This window comes from Glycine max, chromosome 4 (assembly GCF_000004515.6).
Source record: "Glycine max cultivar Williams 82 chromosome 4, Glycine_max_v4.0, whole genome shotgun sequence".
NCBI classification, from domain to species: domain Eukaryota; kingdom Viridiplantae; phylum Streptophyta; class Magnoliopsida; order Fabales; family Fabaceae; genus Glycine; species Glycine max.
The window spans coordinates 12,768,613-12,790,042 of NC_016091.4; positions in this window are offsets into that span (position 1 = coordinate 12,768,613).

Consider the following 21,430-nt stretch of genomic DNA (forward strand, 5'->3'; position numbering starts at 1 on the left):
CTCTTTTAGAGTAGATGATACAAATTGAAGTTCCTAGAAGAATTCTCAATAGATTTGCAAGAGTTTGACCAATAGTTGTTTAGAGAAAATTTGGCAATTAAGTTGTCTGAATAATCTTTCTCTTTCTTTTCGAAATTAGACACATATATATAGGTCCATTGTGCCTTTTCAAAATAGTTTGAAAAATGTGTCTTTTCAAAAAGTTTTTCCGAAATTTTCTCACTAGTAATCGATTATAGGTTTCTGGTAATCAATTACACAGTTATATTTATGAAGAGTCATGTCTTTTCAAAGCTTTTATGAAATCTCTTTGCTAGTAATTGATTACACAATTCAAAATTCAAATAAGTTCAAAATTTAATACAAGCCATCATGATCTCTTTGGTAATTGATTAGAGGCTCTGGTAATCGATTACCAATTCAAAAATATCTTCCTTTTGAACTGATTAAGCTTGATAAAGAAATTTTGATAAAAGACTTTGAGGCCACACTATTGCAATAAAAATGAGATTCTTTTAACAATTTAACTAAGTCCTTATCTGTGATTTTCTTGATCTTGTTTGTTGACTTGAAACAATGTGTGCTTTCATCAAGTAAATTCTTTTGGCATCATCAAAACCTGCATGATTCGCGTTCTCCCTCTTTTTGATGATGACAACCATCATCAAGAAAAATTCTTTTGGCATCATCAAAACCTGCATGATTCACATTCTCCCCCTTTTTGATGATGACAACCATTTGTAGGTAAGGAGTAAAAAGAATATCTATTTGTGTCTGTTCACTCCCCCTTGATTTTGCAATGATTACTTATATGAAAAAGTTGAAGATTTCATATATAATTTTATTTTTCAAAAAATAGATAATTCCCCTTATTATCTTATCTATCTCCTCATTTGGCAACATAAAAAAAAGAAGCAAAGATAAGAAAAGCAATCAACGATTTATAATGAATTAATAGAGCAGAGCATAGCATACCGTGCAAAGTACCATTCAACATAATAGTAATGTAAATGCAAGGAGGAAAAGATCATAGGTAAGTGTATGGACTAGGAATCTAAGTCAAATTGGTCAATGATTCCTAATTTTCTTCTAATAGCAAAGAAATTTTCTTTGGGAAGAGGTTTTGTAAAGATATCAGCCAATTGATTCTTTGTGTCAACAAACTCTATTACACAATCCCCCTTTTGAACATAATCTCTAAGAAAGTGATGCCTTATTTCAATATGTTTTGTTCTAGAGTGCAAAATAGGATTTTTGGATCGGTTGATTGCACTCGTATTGTCACAACGGATAAGAATATGATCAAGCATTAAACCATAATTGGAGAGTTGTTATCTCATCCAAAGGATTTGTGCACAACAACTTCCAGCAAAAATATATTCCACTTCTGCAGTTGATAAGGCAACACTATTTTTCTTTTTGCTATGCCATGATACTAATGTTGAACCAATGAAGTGGCAAGTCCCACTCCCACTAGTGCTTTTTTTTATCAGTTTTGCATCCAACAAAGTCAGGTCTTATTTCTAATGACTATTCCATGTTCATCCTATTTATTTCTAAATACCCATTTAGTTCCAATAATTGGATGATCATTAGGTCTATCAACTAATTCCTATACTTGATTTCTTTCAAATTGATTTAATTCTTCTTACATAGCAATAATCCAATGTTCATCAATTATGGCTTCATTTATGTTTTTAGGTTCAATTAAAGAGACAAAAGCCATGTTATTGCATTCATCTTTAAGAGAGTGTCAAGTTGTTACCCCTTTTGAAATGTCACCTATGATATTGTCAAGAGGGTGATACCTTGAAGTTCTCCACTCCCTTGGAAGATCCACGTTTTTTTTTATTTTCTTTGGATTGAGAATCTTTGCTATTTCCTTCTTCTTTTGTTTTTGTGGACTTCTTCATGAATATGTGTATTTTCTAAAGTATCTGTAATATTATCAAGTATATCCTATTTTGGCCTAATAAAGTTAGTCTCATCAAAAGCAACATGTATTGATTCCTCAATAGTCATAGTTCTTTTATTATATATTCTAAAAGCTTTACTATTCAAAGAATTAACCAAGGAATATACCTTCATCCAACTTTACATCAAAGAGTCCTTCATTTATATAATCGTATTTTTGATTTAGGTACCCAAATTTTCTTGGTTCCTTGTATGTTAGTTTTGACTAAAGATCCTTTTGGAACCCATACCATTTTTCCAATGCTACTACCATTCTTCCTAATATAACATGTTGATGCACTATGACCTTTCTTACCACAGTAAAAGCATGTTAAGAAGGGAGAACTAGTCTTTTGAGTGGAGGCAAAAAAAAAAATTATTCTTCTTTTGTTGATTTTCAGGATTATATACTAATCAAGCCTTATCAAAAACACATCTTTGTTTGCCTAGTATAATATCTAAATTATTTTTACCAAGAATAAATTTGGCAACAGCAATTTTTAAATCTACAATTTCTTCTTTAAATTTATCACAACATTCACATGAATGAGATGCTTTATTATTTTCTTGTATTAAGCATTTTGTAGAAGATTGGTTTTTATCCACTGATTTTAATGTTTTAACTTCATATTTAAGATTTTCTAACTCCACATTTAAATTCAAATTTTCCTTTTCTAAACTTGAAATGGTTTTCTTAGAATATGAAACTAATTTGGCAAGTTTGATAGATTCTTTATGCAAATCATAAAATGCATCTTTGAGTTCATCAAAAGAAATAGATAAATCATAGTTAGAAGATGTTACCTCTTCTTCACTTTCATAGTCTTTGGCTATGAGGCTTAGATTTACGATTTCGTTTTCTAAATCACTTGATGAATCCATGTCATTATCTTCCCAAGTGATATATGCTTTCTTTTCTTTCTTATCTTTGAAAGTTTTCTTGTCGGATTTTTCCATTCTTCTTTTAAAGATAGGACAATCAAATCACAGGTGCGCAGGTTGATCACATTCATAGCATTTTGGAACTAAGGAGGAATCTTCTCCTTTCTTCTTTGGATTGAAGTTCGATCTCCTTCAATTTCCTTTGTTCCTCAGGAATTTATTGAATCTCTTTACAAAGAGGCTAAAATCATCATTTTCTTCTACGTTCTTTTCATTCAAGACTTCTTTGTCATTTTCTTCATAAATAGAAGAAGATGAGGCTTTGAGTGCAATTCCTTTCTTCTTTTTGTCATTCTCTTCATGTTGATGGAGTCTCATAAGTTCCATTTCATGTTCTTGAAGTTACCCAAAGAGAGTGGCAAGAGACATGTTGTTCTTTCATGCTTTACATGCCTCATGACACCTAAGCACACTTAGTGGAGAATCTTGAACTTGATCTTGGATTAGTAAATTTTAGCTATGGTTCAGCCCATTAATCCAAGATCAAGTCCAAGATTCTCCATTAAGTGTCCTTCAGTGTCATGAGGCATGTAAAGCATGAAGGACATGCACAAAGTGTGACTATATGATGTGGCAATGGGGTGTAGCAAGCAAATGCTCACCTCCCCCTCTAAAATTTAATTGGATTAGACTTCTCCCAATTCAATTAAATTTATTTCCTAACATATACATCAAATATTCACTAAATGCATTTGAAATTACAAAACTACCCCTAATACAAAAACTAGTCTAGGTGCCCTAAAATACAAGGGCTAAAAAATCCTACATTTCTAGGGTATCCTAACTACATTATGGAGCCCTAAATACAAGACCCAAAAATAATGAAATCTTAATCTAATATGTGCAAAGATAAGTGGACTCACACTTAGCCCATGTGCCCAAAATCTACCCTAAGGCTCATGAGAACCCTAGGGCCTTCTCTTGCATATCCGACCCAATCTTCTTAGAGTCTTCTATCCAATGCCCTTGGAGGGTAGGATTGCATCAGGACCAATTTCAATGGCTTCCCATATATTTAAATTTGTGGCTTCTATAAAGATCCGCATACGGGTTTTTCAATAGTGATAACCCTCACCATTAAAAATAAGAGGCCTATTAATGGAGTTTCCATCGGGAAATAGAAAGTGTTAGACAAATGGCCTCAATAACTTAAAAGGGGGTGAATTAAGTTTCAAAATTTCCCCACTAACAAACTTTAACCTCCTTTTAAATGATAAACTCAGAATGCAGAAGAAGAAGCAACAATCAATTTAATAATGTTCTTTAAATGTGTAAGACAAAATTGATTGCAATAAAATAAATAAGATAAGGAAAGAGAGAAATGCAAACTCGATTTATACTGGTTTGGCCACTTCCCGTGTGTACGTCCAGTCCTTAAGCAACCCACTTGAGATTTTCCATTATTTCTATAAATCCTTTACAGACTTTGAACACACCTTAGGATCTTCACCCTTGTGTTCAAGATTCTCCGAGAGACAACTAGTCTCTTGATTACAATTGACTTTCTGAGATGAACAAAATTATTTCTCTCCTTTGGAGTGGATGATACAAATTGAAGATCCTAGAGGAATTTCTCTCTTTTAGAGATGATAATACAATTTGAAGTTCCTAGATGAATTCTCAATAGATTTGCAAGTGTTTGCCCAAGAGTTGTTGAGAGAGTATTTGGCAATTAAGTTCTCTTAGAATCTCTCTTTTTTTCTTTTTGAATTCAGACACACATATATATAGGCCCATCGTGCCCTTTCAAAATGGTTTGTAGAGATGTGTCTTTTCAAAAAGCTTTTTCTGAAATTTCTAGCTGGTAATCGATTACACTGTTATATTTTGAAGGGTTATGACTTTTCAAAGTGTTTTCTGAAGTGTCGTTACTGGTAATCGATTATAATCATCTGGAAATCGATTACAAGATTTCAAAATTCAAATTTCAACACCCTTTTGAAAGCTTACTTGCAAACTTGTCTTCTGGTAATCGATTACACTGCCTGGTAATTGATTACCAGTGCCTTGATTTGTTGGAAACAATGTGTTTGAGGCAAATACTGATCAACCAGTGATATTCTTTTAACAAATATTCTAAGTCCTTATCTTTTTCTTGATCTTGTTTGCTTGATCTTGAATTAATATTTAAGCAATCTCTGTTTGCATAACCTTGAATGTTTGTTGAAGCAATCTTGTTTTATTATACCTTGGCATCATTAAAACCTGTATCCATACATTTACAGAAAGTTTGATGAGGCCATAATTATTCTTGAAGTTTTTAAACTTTAGACAAGAATCCTGCTCTGATACCACTTGTTGGAAAAGTGGCCTCTATAACTTAAGAGGGGAGTGAATTAAGTTTCAAAATTTTCCCACTAAAAAATTTTAATCCCCTTTTAAATGACATATGATAGGCTCAGAATGCAGAAGAAGAAGCAACAATTCAGTTAAAAAATGTTCCTTAAACATGCAAGACAAAATCAGTTGCAATAAAATAAATGAGATAAGGGGGGAAGAGATAATGGCAAACTCAATTTATACTGGTTCAGCCACTTCTCGTGCCTACATCTAGTCCTCAAGCAACCCACTTGAGATTTTCCACTATGTCTATAAATCCTTTACAGTCTTTGAACACACCTTGGGATCCCTCACCCTTGTGTTCAAGATTCTCACAAGCCAAGAGACAAACAATCTCTTGATTACAACTGAGTTTATGAGATGTACAAAAAGATTTCTCTCTTTTAGAGTAGATGATACAAATTGAAGTTCCTAGAAGAATTCTCAATAGATTTGCAAGAGTTTGGCCAATAGTTGTTTAGAGAGAATTTGACAATTAAGTTCTCTGAATAATCTCTCTTTCTTTTCGAAGTCAGACACATATATATAGAGGCCCATTGTGCCTTTTCAAAGTAGTTTGAAGAGATGTGTCTTTTCAAAAAGTTTTTCTGAAATTTTCTCACTGGTAATCAATTACAGGTTTCTGGTAATCGATTATACAGTTATATTTATGAAGAGTCATGTCTTTTCAAAGCTTTTATGAAATCTCTTTGCGGGTAATCGATTATAGGATTTTGGTATTCAATTACATAGTTCAAAATTCAAATAAGTTCAAAATGTAAAACATGCCATGTTCATGATCTCTCAATTTGAAGACAAATTTGAAGAGCTTAATTTGTTAAATTTGTTGTAATAGAACAATTGAGTGCTAAATTTTTTCTATTGCAATTCCTTGTATTTGGACATTCTTCAAGGGTGCATTAGGAGTCTCCAAGAGACCACCCAAACTTCTATTTGTGTGTAATAGCTTAGTGTAAACCGTGTAGACTAAGTGAAGAGCCAGTTGGGACCCCCAAAGGGTCATCCAAGCCTTCACATAGGCAACTGTCTAGCTTGCTTTAAATTTTCTTTACCTTCCACTGTCAAACCGCCTAGATAGCTTGCTTTTTACCAATTAGTTTTTACCTTATCTTTCACACCTCTTTTAGTGTTTATTTTGGCTAGTTTCAACCATAGATGCTTTTACCTTTTGTTTTCAAACCCCTAACAAGAAAGAACCACAACTTAGGAACTAACATGAGTCTTCATTCTTCATCTAGTGTTAATGGTGAGGGTTCTACTCCTAAGAACCCCTTGTATAGGATATTAGATGAGTTGAGATCCCTTAAATTATGGAAAGAAAAACAAGAGAGAAAAGAAAAAGGAAAAAAAGAGTGGAAGAAATAAGTCCAAGTGAAAGAGAGAAAATAAGAGAGGAAGAAAGAAAAAAAAATAATGAAAGAAATGAAAAGAGAAAAACATGCCTCCTATAGTAGGCATGACTCTTGCAAGAGTTTAATTGAAGAACTTAGCAACTATTATGGAGGGCGGCATAGGTCACATACTAAATATCACTCCCAAAGAAGAGAAAAGGATAGGAGTCCTCAAGAGGTTAACATTAGCCTCCCATATTTCCATCGAAAAGATAATGTTGAGGCCTACCTAGATTAGGAAATGAAGGTTGAGCAACTCTTTGCTTGCCATCATATTAGTGAAGAGAGAAAAGTTCCATTGGCTACCCTTAGTTTTCAAGGGTATGCCCTCTATTGGTGGACTTCCCTTAGGAAGAGGCATATTCCCTCCTACTATGAAAGAGAGCTTATTGACAAGCTGTAAAGGCTTAGACAAGGGAGTATGAATGTTGAAGAATATAGACAACAAATGGAACTACTCCTTTTAAGAGCTGGACTTAGGGAGGAGGAAAGAACAAACATAGCTAGGTTCCTTAGTGGGCTTAATATGGAAGTGAGGGACAAGGTTGAATTCCTTCCATATAGGGACCTAGCTGAGCTAGTCCAACTTTGTATAAGAGTGGAGCAACAACTTAAAAGAAAGCCTTCTTCAAAATCTTATGGCTTTCACTCTTATCCAAGGAAAGACCAAGCCCAAGGAATTTTGTGTAGAAGCAAAGCTTCATGGTGAATCAAAGGTGATTCAAAGGTGTTTTGATGATAACAATGATGATAACAAAAGATGATGACAAAGGTGATGAAAAAAAGCTTAAAGATCAATCAAAGAACAACTTAAGTGAATCAAAGATCAATCAAAGAACAACTCAAGTGAATCAAAGATCAATCAAAGAACAACTCAAGTAAATCAAGAAGAATTCAAGACTCAAAAAGAAAGTTTAGAGTCAAGAATCAAGATTCAAGGTTCAAGATCTCAAGAATCAAGATTCAAGATTCAAGGTTCAAGATCTCAAGAATCAAGATTCAAGGTTCAAGATCTCAAGAATCAAGATTCAAGGATCAAGATCTCAAGAATCAAGATCAAGATTCAAGACTCAAGATTCAAGAATCAAGAGAAGGCTCAATCAAGATAAGTATGAAAAGTTTCTCTCAAAAATTGAATAGCACATGATTTTTCTCAAAACATGTTTACCAAAGAGTTTTTACTCTCTGGTAATCGATTACCAGATTGTTGTAATCGACTACCAGTAGCAAAATTGTTTTGAAAAAGTTTTCAAATTGAATTTACAACGTTCCAATTAATTTCAAAAAGTTGTAATCGATTACAATGTTTTGGTAATCGATTACCAGTGCCTTTGAACGTTGAAATTCAAATTCAAATGTGAAGAGTCACATCCTTTCACATAAAAGCTTTGTGTAATCGATTACACTGATTTGGTAATCGATTACCAATGTTTGTATCTGAATAAATCAAAAGATGTAACTCTTCAAAAGGTTTTTGACTTTTTCAAATTGGTTTTAAGTTTTTCTAAAAGTTATAACTCTTCTAAATGGTTGTCTTGACCAGAAATGAAGAGTCTATAAAAGCAAGGCTTTGTTTTGCATTTTCATTCATTCATTCAATCTTGAACACTTATTCAATCAATCTTTTACAAGCCCTAAATCTCTTTGAACTTCTTCTTCTTCTTTGTACCAAAAGCTTTCTGAAGTTTTCTGGTTTTCCAAACCTTGAAAACTTGTGTTATTCATCTTTTCATTCTCTTCTCCCATTTCCAAAAAGAATTTGCCAAGGACTAACCGCCTGAATTCTTTTTGTGTCTCTCTTCTCCCTTTTCCAAAAGAACAAAGGACTAACTGCCTGAATTCTTTTGTGTCTCCCTTCTCCCTTGTCAAAGAATTCAAAACGACACAGTCTGAGAATTCTTTTGATTCTTCCCATTCCCTTATACAAAAGTATTCAAAGGACTAACCGCCTAAGAATTCTTTTGTATCCCCATTCACAAAGTATCAAAGGTTTAACAGCCTGAGATCTTTGTCTTAACACATTGGAGGGTACATCCTTTGTGGTACAAGTAGAGGGTACATCTACTTGGGTTTGACTAAGAACAAGAGAGGGTACATCTCTTGTGGATCAGTTCTAGTGGAGGGTACATCCACTAGGTTCAAAGAGAACAAGGGAGGGTACATCCCTTGTGGATCTTTGCTTGTAAAAGGATTTTTACAAGGTTGAAAGAAATCTCAAGGACCGCAAGTCGCTTGGGGACTGGATGTAGGCATGGGTTGTTGCCGAACCAGTATAAAAACTCTTGTGTGTTTGTTTCCTTCTTCCCTACTCTTTTACTTTCCGCTGTGCATTTAATTTCTACTTTTACTTTCTGTTAAGTTTCTCTTCTACTCCATATTCTCTTAACAACATAAGTAAAATCCTTAGAATAGTAAATTTTTAATTAGTAAAGGTTTAGGAATAATTAATTCAACCTCCCCTTCTTAATTATTCTGAGGCCACTCGATCCAACATTTTGGGGGCTGCACCTTCAAACCCAAGGAAGATAAGGGTAAGACCATAAAGAAATCCACCCCTAAGACTAGTTCCCAAGCAAGGAATAGCAACATTAAATGCTTTAAATGCCTTGGAAGAGGTCATATTGCCTCTCAACGCTCACAAAGAAAACCATGATTATGAGGGGTCAAGACATTTACAATAGTCAAGAGGAGCCTACTTATTTCCCTACCTCAAGTGGAAGTGAAGATGAAGTAAGGGGTGAAGAGTCTAGTTAGGAAGTCTACCCTTATGAAGAAGGTGATCTCCTAATGGTTAGAAGGCTCCTTGGAGGCCAATCTTGTGATCTATCGCAATCCCAAAGAGAGAACATCTTTCATACAAAATGTAAAATTTTAGATAAAACTTGTTCTCTCATTATGGATAGTGGATCCTGTTGTAATTTTTGTAGCACAAGATTAGTTTCCAAGTTGAACCTCACTATCATTCCCCACCCAAAACCTTATAAACTTCAATGGCTCAATGAGAAAGGGGAAATGATAGTTAACCAACAAGTGAAGGTACCTTTCTCCATTGGGACATATAAGGATGAAGTTAATTATGATATAGTTCCTATGGAGGCAGGGCATATTCTCTTAGGAAGGCCATGGCAATTTGATAGAAAGATCATTTACAATGGTCTAACTAATGAGATTAACCTCACTATCTTGGCACTAAATTTGTGTTGCATCCTCAAACACCTTCACAGGTAGCTAACGATCAAGTACAAATAAAACTCAAATGGGATGAGGAAAAGAATATAAAAAGAAAAGAAGAACAACCTTTAGTGGTTAAGGAGGAGTGTAAGGAGGTAAGTGCCTTCTGCAAGAGGTTAGCTAAGAAGGAAAGTCATTTTGCAATAAAGACAAACATTAAAGAAACTTCCCTTCTTAGACAACCTCCACATCTTCTCCTTTGTAAAAGAACACTTGTTAGCACTGCCATACCTCTTGAGCTTGAGGTTATTCCTCAAGTAAAAGAGTTGTTAGATGAGGGTTTGGTTCATAAGAGCTTAAATCCTTGTGCTTTGTTGGTGTCCAAAATAGGTATTATGTGGCACTAAATCCCTATGACAGGTGGTATGATGAATGTGTTGAGTAGTGAAACCCTCTTTTGTAAAATCACTCATGCATCCAACATCTTCATGATTCACATACATAGGGACTCATTAGGTAGGTTTGTTCTTATTTTTGGTTTCAATACAAACCTAGGTGCTCATATGAGACACCTTAGGTTTGTCGTACTTTTTGGTAGAAGTAATCAACATGAAAATACAGAAAAATATATGTTTTATTGCATTACTTTCCTTAATTTTTTAAATAGTGATCAAGGGATTCCCATGAACCCTAAGAGAATAAAGGTCATTCCTGAGTGGCCCACTCCACCAATTATAAGGGCAATTTGGGGCTTCCATGACTTAACAAACTTTTACAAAAGGTTTGTCCCATATTTTTCTATACTTGTAGTACCACTCATTGAGTATGTGGGAACCATGTTCCCTCATGGGAAGATGCCTAGGAAAGGGGTTTTCAGACCTTACCCTACACTAACATACCCAACACCACTAATATACATGTTTTTATTCCTTTTGCAAGTGTTGAGGGAAGAGAGTTTTAAAAACCTCTGAATTTGAGGTCAAGTCCTTTTCAAGGGGGAGGGGATAATGCAATCCTACCCCCCAAGGACATTGGATAGAAGACTCCAAGAAAATTGGGCCAGAGATGCAGGAGAAAGCCCTAGGGTTCTCATGAGCCTTAAGGTAGATTTTTGGCCCATGGGCTAAGTATGAACCCACTTATCTTTGTACATATTAGATTAGGGTTTCATTATTTTTGGGCCTTGTATTTAGTGCTCCATAGTGTAGGGAGGGTACCCTAGTAATGTAGGATTTTTCAACCCTTGTATTTTGGGGCACCTAGACTAGTTTTTGTATTAGGGGTAGTTTTGTAATTTGACATGCATTAAGTGCACTATTTGATGTGTGTGTTGGGAGAGAAATTAAATTGAATTGGGAGAATCCCAATCCAATTAAATTTTGGATCAGCCTAAGGGGTAGGTGAGCATTTGCTTGCTACACCCCATTGTCACATCATATAGTCACACTTTGTGCACGTTCTTCATGCTTTATATGCCTCATGACACCTATGCACACTTAGTGGAGAATCTTGGACTTGATCTTGGATTAGTGGGCTAAACCATACCTGAAATTCACTAATCATAATTAGTGAAATTTTGGCTCCAAATTTGGCTCCACAAATTCAAATTCAAATTCTAGTGAAATTTGAATAGAAATTCAAATTTTCCTCCAATTTTGTGTGATACTTAGGCTATAAATAGAGTCCTTGTGTGTGCATTTTTGAAAATTTGATCATTTGAGAAATTAGACTTCAAAGTTCATACCTCATTTGAGGCATAAAATTTGTGCCCCCCTCTCTCCCTTTCCCTCCATTCATCTTCTCCTACCTTCAAGCTCTTATCCATGGCCTCCTATGGTAGTGAGCTTGTTCTTGACTCATCTTCTCCTTGAAGTGGCGTCTCCAATCACCTTTCCTCCTTTTCCACCCGTTGTCATTGATCTTCAAGAAGCAAAGGACTCCATTGATGAAGAAGATCCAAGGCATACAAGCTCTACTTGGAGCTACATCACTTAGCCTTTTTTGTCTTCCTCTCTCTATGATTCTTCATTTGAGCCACCGTTGGATTTAAAGGTAGTTCTTGGACATCATAATTTTCTTCTACTGCCTCCCAAAGATCAAACACTTTAAGATGAGTGGTCATCCTTGCAGCCCATAATTTGTACTCCTCACCACCAAAAATTTGTGGTGGACCCGCTATGTATGATGTTTTTCCTTCCATTACGGTTTCTCTTAACTCACAGATCCCTTAAAGATAAGAGCTCTAATATCAATCTGTTGTTTTTGTTAATAACAATAGATATAAAGTGCTAAAGAATGAAAGAGAACGTAAAGGAAATTGAGACTGCAAAGGCCTATTTTTATTCAAATATGAAGCAAAGTATTTATAAACATAATAACCAAAAAAAATAACTGCTAACATAGAGATAAAATCACTAACAGATCATGTCTAAAGAATAGAACTAAAACATTTTTATCATATCAGTCAACATGACTTTTATTTTTCCTAAAAATTAACATAAAAATCTGATCTACTATAGTTTGTTAAGCAATTCCAATAGTCACATCTTCAACAGTAATTATATACATTGTATCTTAAATGTGTTATGATAATACTAATTTGCTATACTGTTCACAATTCCTACAGGGTATATATGACGAGTCCATTCGTTATTATGTTCAAGCACTTGCCATGAATCCAAAAGCAGAGAATGCATGGCAATATTTGAGAATTTCATTGAGGTATGATAACAGAGAAAAATAGATCAGGGTTTGATTGAGGCAAATGACAAAGTGAAAATTAAAATTAATTGTTATTTTATATTTTCGAGACTTACCTTATATCTCATCTTGTTTTCTAGCTGTACTTCTAGGAATGACATGTTGGAAGCTTGTGATAGTCATAATTTAGACCTTCTCTAGAAGGAGGTTCCACTACAGTAAGGGAGCGTTTTTGCGAACAACTTAAAAGTACATAGTGAATAAGTACTTATCATATAAGCACTAACGTATAAGTTATTTTATAAGTTATCCAGCAAGTTAACTGAAATAAGATGAAAATGGCTTATGGACACATCATAAGCTAATTTTATAAGTTCTCTCAAACACTTACAGAAGTGCCTGTGTTATAAGTTCAAATAGGCTATCAATAAGCATTTTCAAATGCATATTAAATTTTGACCTTTTTTGAGTGGATCAATTACAGGAAGGTCAGTTCCACTGTGGAGGTGGTTGCTTGAACATGAATCATAATTTTCCTTAAAACTTTTGGATGAGTAAATGGCACATTTTCTATTTTTAAAGCTTGCAGTAGATGCCTGCTACTGTAAATATTTCTTGGAGAACTAAAAGGACGATCAAGTGACTAAGCCTGCAAGTGAATACGAGGCATTATTCTATCAATCTTAGAACATATGGTGTATATCATGAAAGTGCATCAACCTACACTGGTTTTAGGGGCAGTTACAGACTCCATTTCTTGATGTTACAAAAGTTATTTATCATAAAACAGTTGCAGTAGCAAAGTTAAGGATTGTGGCTTTCCATTATAAAGTTGAGTTTATTGTGTATGTACATATAGATACAAGTATACAAGATTAATCTCATATCATGTATCTAATTTGCTATATTATTACTTGGTAATCTAATATCTTTGTTCAAATTATCATAACTTAATTACTATCCTACTTTTCAGCCTTGGTCCATTTTGTTTTTTGGTGGGAACCTTGGTTCATTGTATCTTAGGAAATTGAGATGATTTAATTAACCATTTTTGTGAATTGTACTCTATTAATTATCTCTTATGTATTGTGTCATTTAATTGTGTGTAATTAGCACTCAAGAATAATTAAGCATTTGGATAAACTTTTCCATCATTACTTTTACAACAACTAAAAGTCATATATGACACATCAACAAACCATGTAATGTGGTGAGAGATATGACGCTGATATGTGACCATATTATTTCACAAATGAGGATTTATATATTACTAGATTAATCAAAATTAGATATACTTTTTTTTTGTTAAAATATAAAAAAATTGAGATTAAAAAAAAAAGAGATATGAGATTATATTAAACTAACTTATACCATGTTGTGATATGATTGAGAAAGATCATTTCTTTAAATGGATTCATGTATATTGAGAGATTGATCTAGGGTTCTCAACTGAGACATATCCGGGTCCCAAAAATTATATGCAATAAATCTTATCTTTATTTTATTCTTATCAGTGTCCATGCCTAACACATATACAAATCAATTACAACATAGATTTGATAATGAATTATTACTCAAAGGTCAAAATTAGATATAGTTATTATTTTGTGAATAAATTTATAAAATTAAAAAGTAGATAGCTATAGTTAATATATATTAACTATTGGTTTTGAGTAGACAAGACAAATAAATTTGTACTTGTGGGTATCGTTTCATACTAGTCCCTACTTTGTCGGGAAATCTCTGCTTTGACCGAGCATGGGTATGGGTATGGCTAATACCTCAATTACATCCCTGCCCCTATACCCATACCCGTATCGACAATATAATTACTAAATTACCCTTAATTTATATTATATATATATATATATATATTACATAATTACTTTTATTAAACTTTTATACATACTATTCATTGTCTATTTTTCTATTTTATTTTGAAGAGTGAAACAAAAACTCTAAGGCAAACATAAGTTATAAGGAATTATGGTCTCTCTCGTGTTTTGTAATAGTTTTTAGGTGATAGGAATATCATTTTCATAGGAAAATTTTTATTGTGATAGGATTTTATATTGAGTTATGGCAAGTTGGTCATCTAAACTTGACTCCTTGAATAAATATTATATTTAACTTTGTTTAAATTTTTCAAAAATTACTTTTTTGTTATTTTTTTGCAAAATATTATTTATTTCAAATTATTGGGCGATGATGGGTATGGGGCAAGTACACCCGATCCCCAACTAGGATGAGGATGGGGAAAACAATTCCATACCCACCGAGGATGGGAATAGGGAATCACATACCTGTCCCGCCAAGTCCTGTTGTCATGTCTGGTTTCGAGTTTGAGTCTTGATACACAACTACATTAAATACTTGATCATTTAGACATTTTTTTTAATCTTATAGTGGGCCTATTTTGCTCGAGCTTAATCACTTATTGTGGAGGATATATGTGGTTTGTATCAAAACAAAAAAGGATTTATGTTACTTTATAAGAAAATTGATTTTAAAAATACTTTCATTGATTGTGAAGACCGGAATTTATAGAATGATAGTAAAGTGAAATTAAATGTGGTTCTATTCGTTGCCAAAATTGGAAAATTTTGATTTCAATCTTGCCATGATTGTTGTCTTACTTTAATACATTCAAATGCCAATATAGAATAAATCACGAATTAATCTAAGTTGTATAGTGTTTTAGCATCATGATATCTCTCAACCAATAGTAAGAGCCTAATTTCTTTCAAGACACAAAATTCTCTAAAGTGAGTTATACGTTTCCCAATAACTTGGAAGTGTAATGCTATAAATGTAGTATTATATAGAAAAAACTTATTGTGGAGCAAACACAAAATTTAGGTATTTATTAGGGATCACAAACATATTTTAGGCATAAAAATATTATTTTTATATCATGTTAAGTATATTATTCTTTTTTAAATACATAATATAACTAATTACAGTAATATAATAAAATATTATAGTTATTGTCTACAATTTTTATTACTAAAGTTAATAAATGTATTACTTTTGACACACACACTATAAATGAAAGTATAAGCACCTTGATAATATTTGACCAAAAATATAGGAATCAAAAACACATTTTTCTAAATTAAAACTTTATTATTTTTACTATTGTTTAAAAATTGTTTCATAAAACATATTTTACAATAAAAATTTATATACAATTAATTATTACATTTGTTTAGTATAACATATTTATGACATTAAATATTATTTTTTATCAAAAATAATTTATTCACACACTTTTTGGGGCATAAAGAATTTAAATTCACCAAATTAAATAATTTTGAATTATTTTTTTAAATTCTGATTGGCATCCATTTTTTTTTAAAAAAATGAATTTTATTCTATGCATATTATTGGATTGAAAATATGTAAGTATTTATTGGATGTTGTAGCATCCCCCTTTTCATTGCTTGAAAAGTTTTTAGTAAAAATAGCTAATGTTTGAATGATATTGAATAATTGTTTTGTGTGTGTGTGATATCCTTCAATAGATAAGTGTTCTAAAATTTTAATTCTAGGCTTAAGAAGATTCTTTTAAGCCTACAAAATTTTGGTCAACATTCAGTCAACAAGTCAAAGAAACATTAAAGTACGATATTCTTCTCATTAATAGCATTTTTGTAATTATGTGATTTTTAGGCTAAAAATTATTCTGAGCCATCATAAAATTAGTTTAATTATAATTAATAATTTTCATGTTTTTATTTCAAGAAAATATTTTATTATGCATTAATAATTAATTTATTGAACATAATTAGTATTTTAATCATAGAAAATTCATTTTAAACTGGATTTGAGTGATTCCAAAGGTCTCATAAACTTATTTGTGAAAAAATATGATTTATTTATTTATTTGAGTCAAACTAATTAAATAGGATGTTTAGAGATGTCCAAATACGTATTTTTTTTTAAAAATAATATTTTTAGAATGACTAAAGAGTCCCTAGACCTAATTTTGGAGTCTTTGTATAAAATAAGAGAGAACCCTCATCCTAGGCATTGGTGGCTGATTTTTAGGAGAGAGAAAGGGAAGCTTGGTGATTGGTTTGTGAGAGGTAGGTCTCTCTCTCCCATTTCTCTTGGGATTTCCAACTTCTCTTTTCCTAACTTTCTCTTTTTCCGTTGTATTTATTATATGTTGTAGAGTTTCTCAAGGTTTACAAGTGGGTGATCCATTTTTCTATTTTGAGGATGTAGATATTTGGAACCAAGGTAAGTGGGAGTTTTTCCAAATCCTTTGGTTATATGTGTGGTTGTAATGGGTAGAGTTTTAATTTTTATGTTGTGTATTTTTTGTATGTGTCTCTGTTAATGCAATTGGGACTGTTGTATTATGTTTGTTATTTAATATTTTTTTTTGCCAAAATTGGATTATGTGACCCCAAAAACTTAGGAAAGCATATAAATTAAGTTTTTTGAGTTTGGATTTGTGTAACAAAAGTTATGTAAAACTCAAGTTCTCAACCCTTTTAGGGTGATTTTGCATTATTTCGAGAAAAATGAAACGGGGGCTGAAATTGAGACTTTTGGACTCCAAAAATGGATTTAGAATGCATGAAAACTTAGAGAAACACATAGAGTTTTTGAAAATATGGCTTCTATGTCAATGGAAAAAATGCTTCTAAATTATGCTTCTATCATGAAATTGTGATTTTTGAGGCTAAAAGTGCATGGTAGAACTTCAATACTTCAATCATGTATGGTATGAATAACAAGAGAAATTATGGTTTATATGAAAGCATACAAAGATACTAAGAGATGATTTAGGATCATTGAATATGTGTGTGTGTGTGTGTGTGTGTGTGTGTGTGTGTGTGTGTGTGTGTGTGTGTGTGTGTGTGTGTGTGTGTGTGTGTGTGTGTGTGTGTGTGTGTGATGATTGCTTTGTTGTTTGATATTAAAAATCATGCACACAAGGTGTTTGTGAAAATTTCGGCTGTGACATGTCTCATGAAATTGAATGCTAGGAATGTCTGAGACTTTGCATGCTAAAAGTAAAATTATATTATGAAATTATATTTGAGGCATATGAATCCATTTAAATACGTTCAATTTGAGTGAGAAATGAATTTGAAATAATTCCTACATAATGACCCTTTTGCTAGATGTTCTGTTTTGACCTTTACTATCTATTTTGTAAACTGGGAATGATATGGAAATGATATGTCATTTTGATGAACATCATTGAAAACTAGACATGATAAGCTTTAAAATTTGGGGTCACTCATAATTTAACTCACTGTTTTGACTAAGAAGCTAATTAAAATAAGGAGGAACATGTGCAGGGGACTCTAATTGTTGTCATGTTCAGACATGTGTTAGTAAAAGGATTAGTTCTCTATGTGTAGTGATCCTATGATGACGTGTTATACCATTTTCAAAACTATACACACAAGGATTTATATAGTGATAACTTTTATGAAATTCCATTAAGAGATGATTGATATATATATATATATATTGATTTTGTAAGATGGTGGTACTACACTACAATAGAATAGAGTGTGCTACTTTTTGATTTATTATGAATTGTGTGGATTTTTACTTGGACTTTGGGATACCATGTCATGAACTAGATTCTTAATGCTTATTGGATGATGTTACATGATAATCTATTATGAGATTGCTTCTATAATGAGATTGCTCCTATTATGAGATTTCTTCTATTATGAGATTGATTCTATAATGAGGTTGCTTCTATTATACGATGTTTAGTTATACATTGCACTTTGGTTTTGGGTTCGAGGGTGTTTGACCCTCAATATTGTGGCAAATTGATGTTCATGAATTGATTGTACTTTTGGTGATGATGTTGGTTGATTTGCTCATATGAGGAATGGGTTTACCCATTTGAGGGGCCATATTAATGTTGACTCTCGAGGGGGAAGAAAGTTAATTTCCTTTATCGCTTATTGCTTTGTGTGTGACAATGAAGAAGGTTTTATGATTGGAAGCTTCATGTGGATTGACACATATTTCGAGGATAAAGGAAAGGAATGGACGAACATGGTAGCAAAAGCATGTTAGAGTTAGAGAGATGGTTATGTTGGGAGTTAGGGGTATGACCCTATACTCAGTGGGAAAAACTCCTCTGATGTCTATTCATGTGTACTGATGCGACCATCATTCGGGATCGATGCTTTTCTTCATGAATGACATACAATAGGTATACTAAGGGACAATTCAAATGGTTCAAAAGAACCTGGGGGAATGTTGAGTTGTGATAACCTAACTAAGGGCATTTTCAGTTAGTTTAGGGGCCTCACTTGTCATTCTTGACTAGAGTGAAGCCGTATCCATGGTTGGTGAGAGCGTTATGTCAAGTACCAAAATGAGATGTGTCCAATCATCATCCATATGTTGCGTAAGACCATTAGGGTCTGGGAGGCTTAGTGGGAGTGTTTACATAAAACCATTAATGCCAGTGGGGCTTAATGGCAGTGTGAGCCCAAGATGTGATAATGCATGAGATAGATGTGTAAACTAGGATACCGTTAGCTTGTTTGCTAGTGAACCACATGTGGTGATTGTATAGGTTGGTGTGTGATATTTTTTGTTGTGTGGCTTTTAAAGGAGTGGGGGACTCACCCCTTACACAAACATTTTCATGTTCTGATGATGAGCATCAGGACGGATCTCTGCTTGTAGGTTAGCATCTTTGAGTGTAGAAGGATCCTTCTAAGAGTTCTTCATCGGGTTCTCGTTGGTGGGTTCACTTTCGTCTGACATGTACCTTCTTGATGGCACGATTATTCCATAAGGCTTGGATAGATGATTGCTCTAAGACTTAGGTTTACCACTTTGGTGTATTGATTTGAATAAACCTAGGTTGTTATACTTAAAGTTTAACTATTTATTATGTATATCAACTTGTGGCTTTAACTGAAATAACATTTTGTAAATAGGTAAATAGGTATGTTACACATGGTTTTGAAAATAGACCACTTTCTTTTCAAGTTGATAGCTTTAATAAAAAAGAAAAGGATAAAAAAGAAAAGGATTGAGGAGTCTTTGTGAAAAGTTTTATTTTTGTGAAAAATTTACTCTATCTTTTCATTATGACATTTATGAAAAGGTTTTGAATTCACTTATTTATAAAGATGAATAAAAGGTATTTTAAGTGTATTTGTGAACGCAGATTTTAGGGTGTTACAAACCTGAGTCCCAAAACAAGTTTTACACAATTCAAATATGATTTAAATAACTTTTAGGTCCATCATAAATTTTCAAATTTTACTTTGGGTCTCCAATAATTTTTGTCTTTGTGCTGGAATCTTTGATTTATTAAGAAGTTTGTTTTGATTCCTTGTCATCAACTAAGTGATGACATATCCATTAAAAATTTTAAAAAATGATTTGTGGCAACTCAAAAACTATCGCTATTTATTTTGAAATTTAAATTGCACTTTCTGTCCTTTTTATAAGTGCCATAAAAAATTTAAAAATAATATCTTAATTTAAATATGATTGAATGGATGAGATTATTTCTTCTTTTTATTTTATTTTTCATTTAAATACCTTTTCAGTCCTTGCAATTTAGCTTCTTTTTTTCATTCTTGCAGTTTTTTGTTTTAGTCTTACAAATTTTGTTTGTTTGTTTTTTGTCCTTTTTCCCGTTTATATAATGCTTTGGACAATGAAAAAATTATCTAAATCACTTAAAGAACGTAAAACAAAATAAACATAATTTATAAGGATTAAAATATTTTTCTGCAAGGACAAAAAGCAGAAAAACACTAAATTGTAAGAACTAAAAATGTATTTCTTATTTTTTTCTTAATCTAACCTCAAATCCTAAACACCCTAATATGATCTGATTAACTTTTTACTCTTCCCTTCAACCTCTTTCACCCGGTGTTGCACCATTCCACCTCTTCATCCATAACCTTTTTCTTTTTCATCTCCCAAAACCACCACCACCCACCATCAACCTCACTACAGCACCACCCTAACCAACTACTGCTTAGATCTGCCACCAACCACAAACCCTTGCACCGCCACAAACCCATCAAGCACCATAGCCTCACTCCAACACGACCAAGTCTCGAATCTACCCTATGTCAACCATAGCTATAAACAGCCCACATGCGATCCAGACCAACCCACCATTAACCCGCGCAAACCTCGCTCACCATAACCAGCCACCATTAGCACAAATCTCGATATCATGCATTTTAGATCTGATTTCAGATCTCGATCTCGATCTCAATCTGATTCGACGATTGAGAGAACGAGTAATGGTGTTATCCTTGATCATGAGGCTGCTCTGTGGCAGTGCTCACCGTTAAGATTCAAAACCCATTACAGCGCTCATCATGCCCAAATTTGGTTTTAAGATTCGTAGCCCTTGGTGGTGCTCACCATGGCTAGATCTAGTTTTAATCAAAACGTCAAAATTGTACGTTGTTTTGGTTTCTTTATTAATTTGTTTTTTTGCTTTTATTCTTTGGTTGAATCTTTTTATGTTTGTGTTTTGCTGATATGAATTGATGCTTGTTGTTGGGTCACAGATCTAGGTGAATGAAGGCTTAATTGATGTTTGTATTGAATGTTGACTTTTATAATAAATATGTTAAAAAAATACCTATCATGATTTTTTATAAGTTGGTCGTGTAATTAAAAAAAAAAGCAGAAATTAAACTCACATTTATTTTGTATACATTGAATAAAAAGGATGTGAATATTAATGGTTGTTTTTCTTTTTTGAGGACAATTCAAATGTTAGATGCTAGAAATAGAATAAATTTAAGTTTCTTTCTATTAATAATTATTTAATTTTGAGAAAACTTATTTCAAATAAAATATTTAATGATGAAAATAATAAATACCATCTATATTTTAATATATTAACTTTATTGATTTTATTTATTAAAATTCCTATTAAAGTATCAAGAAAGAGT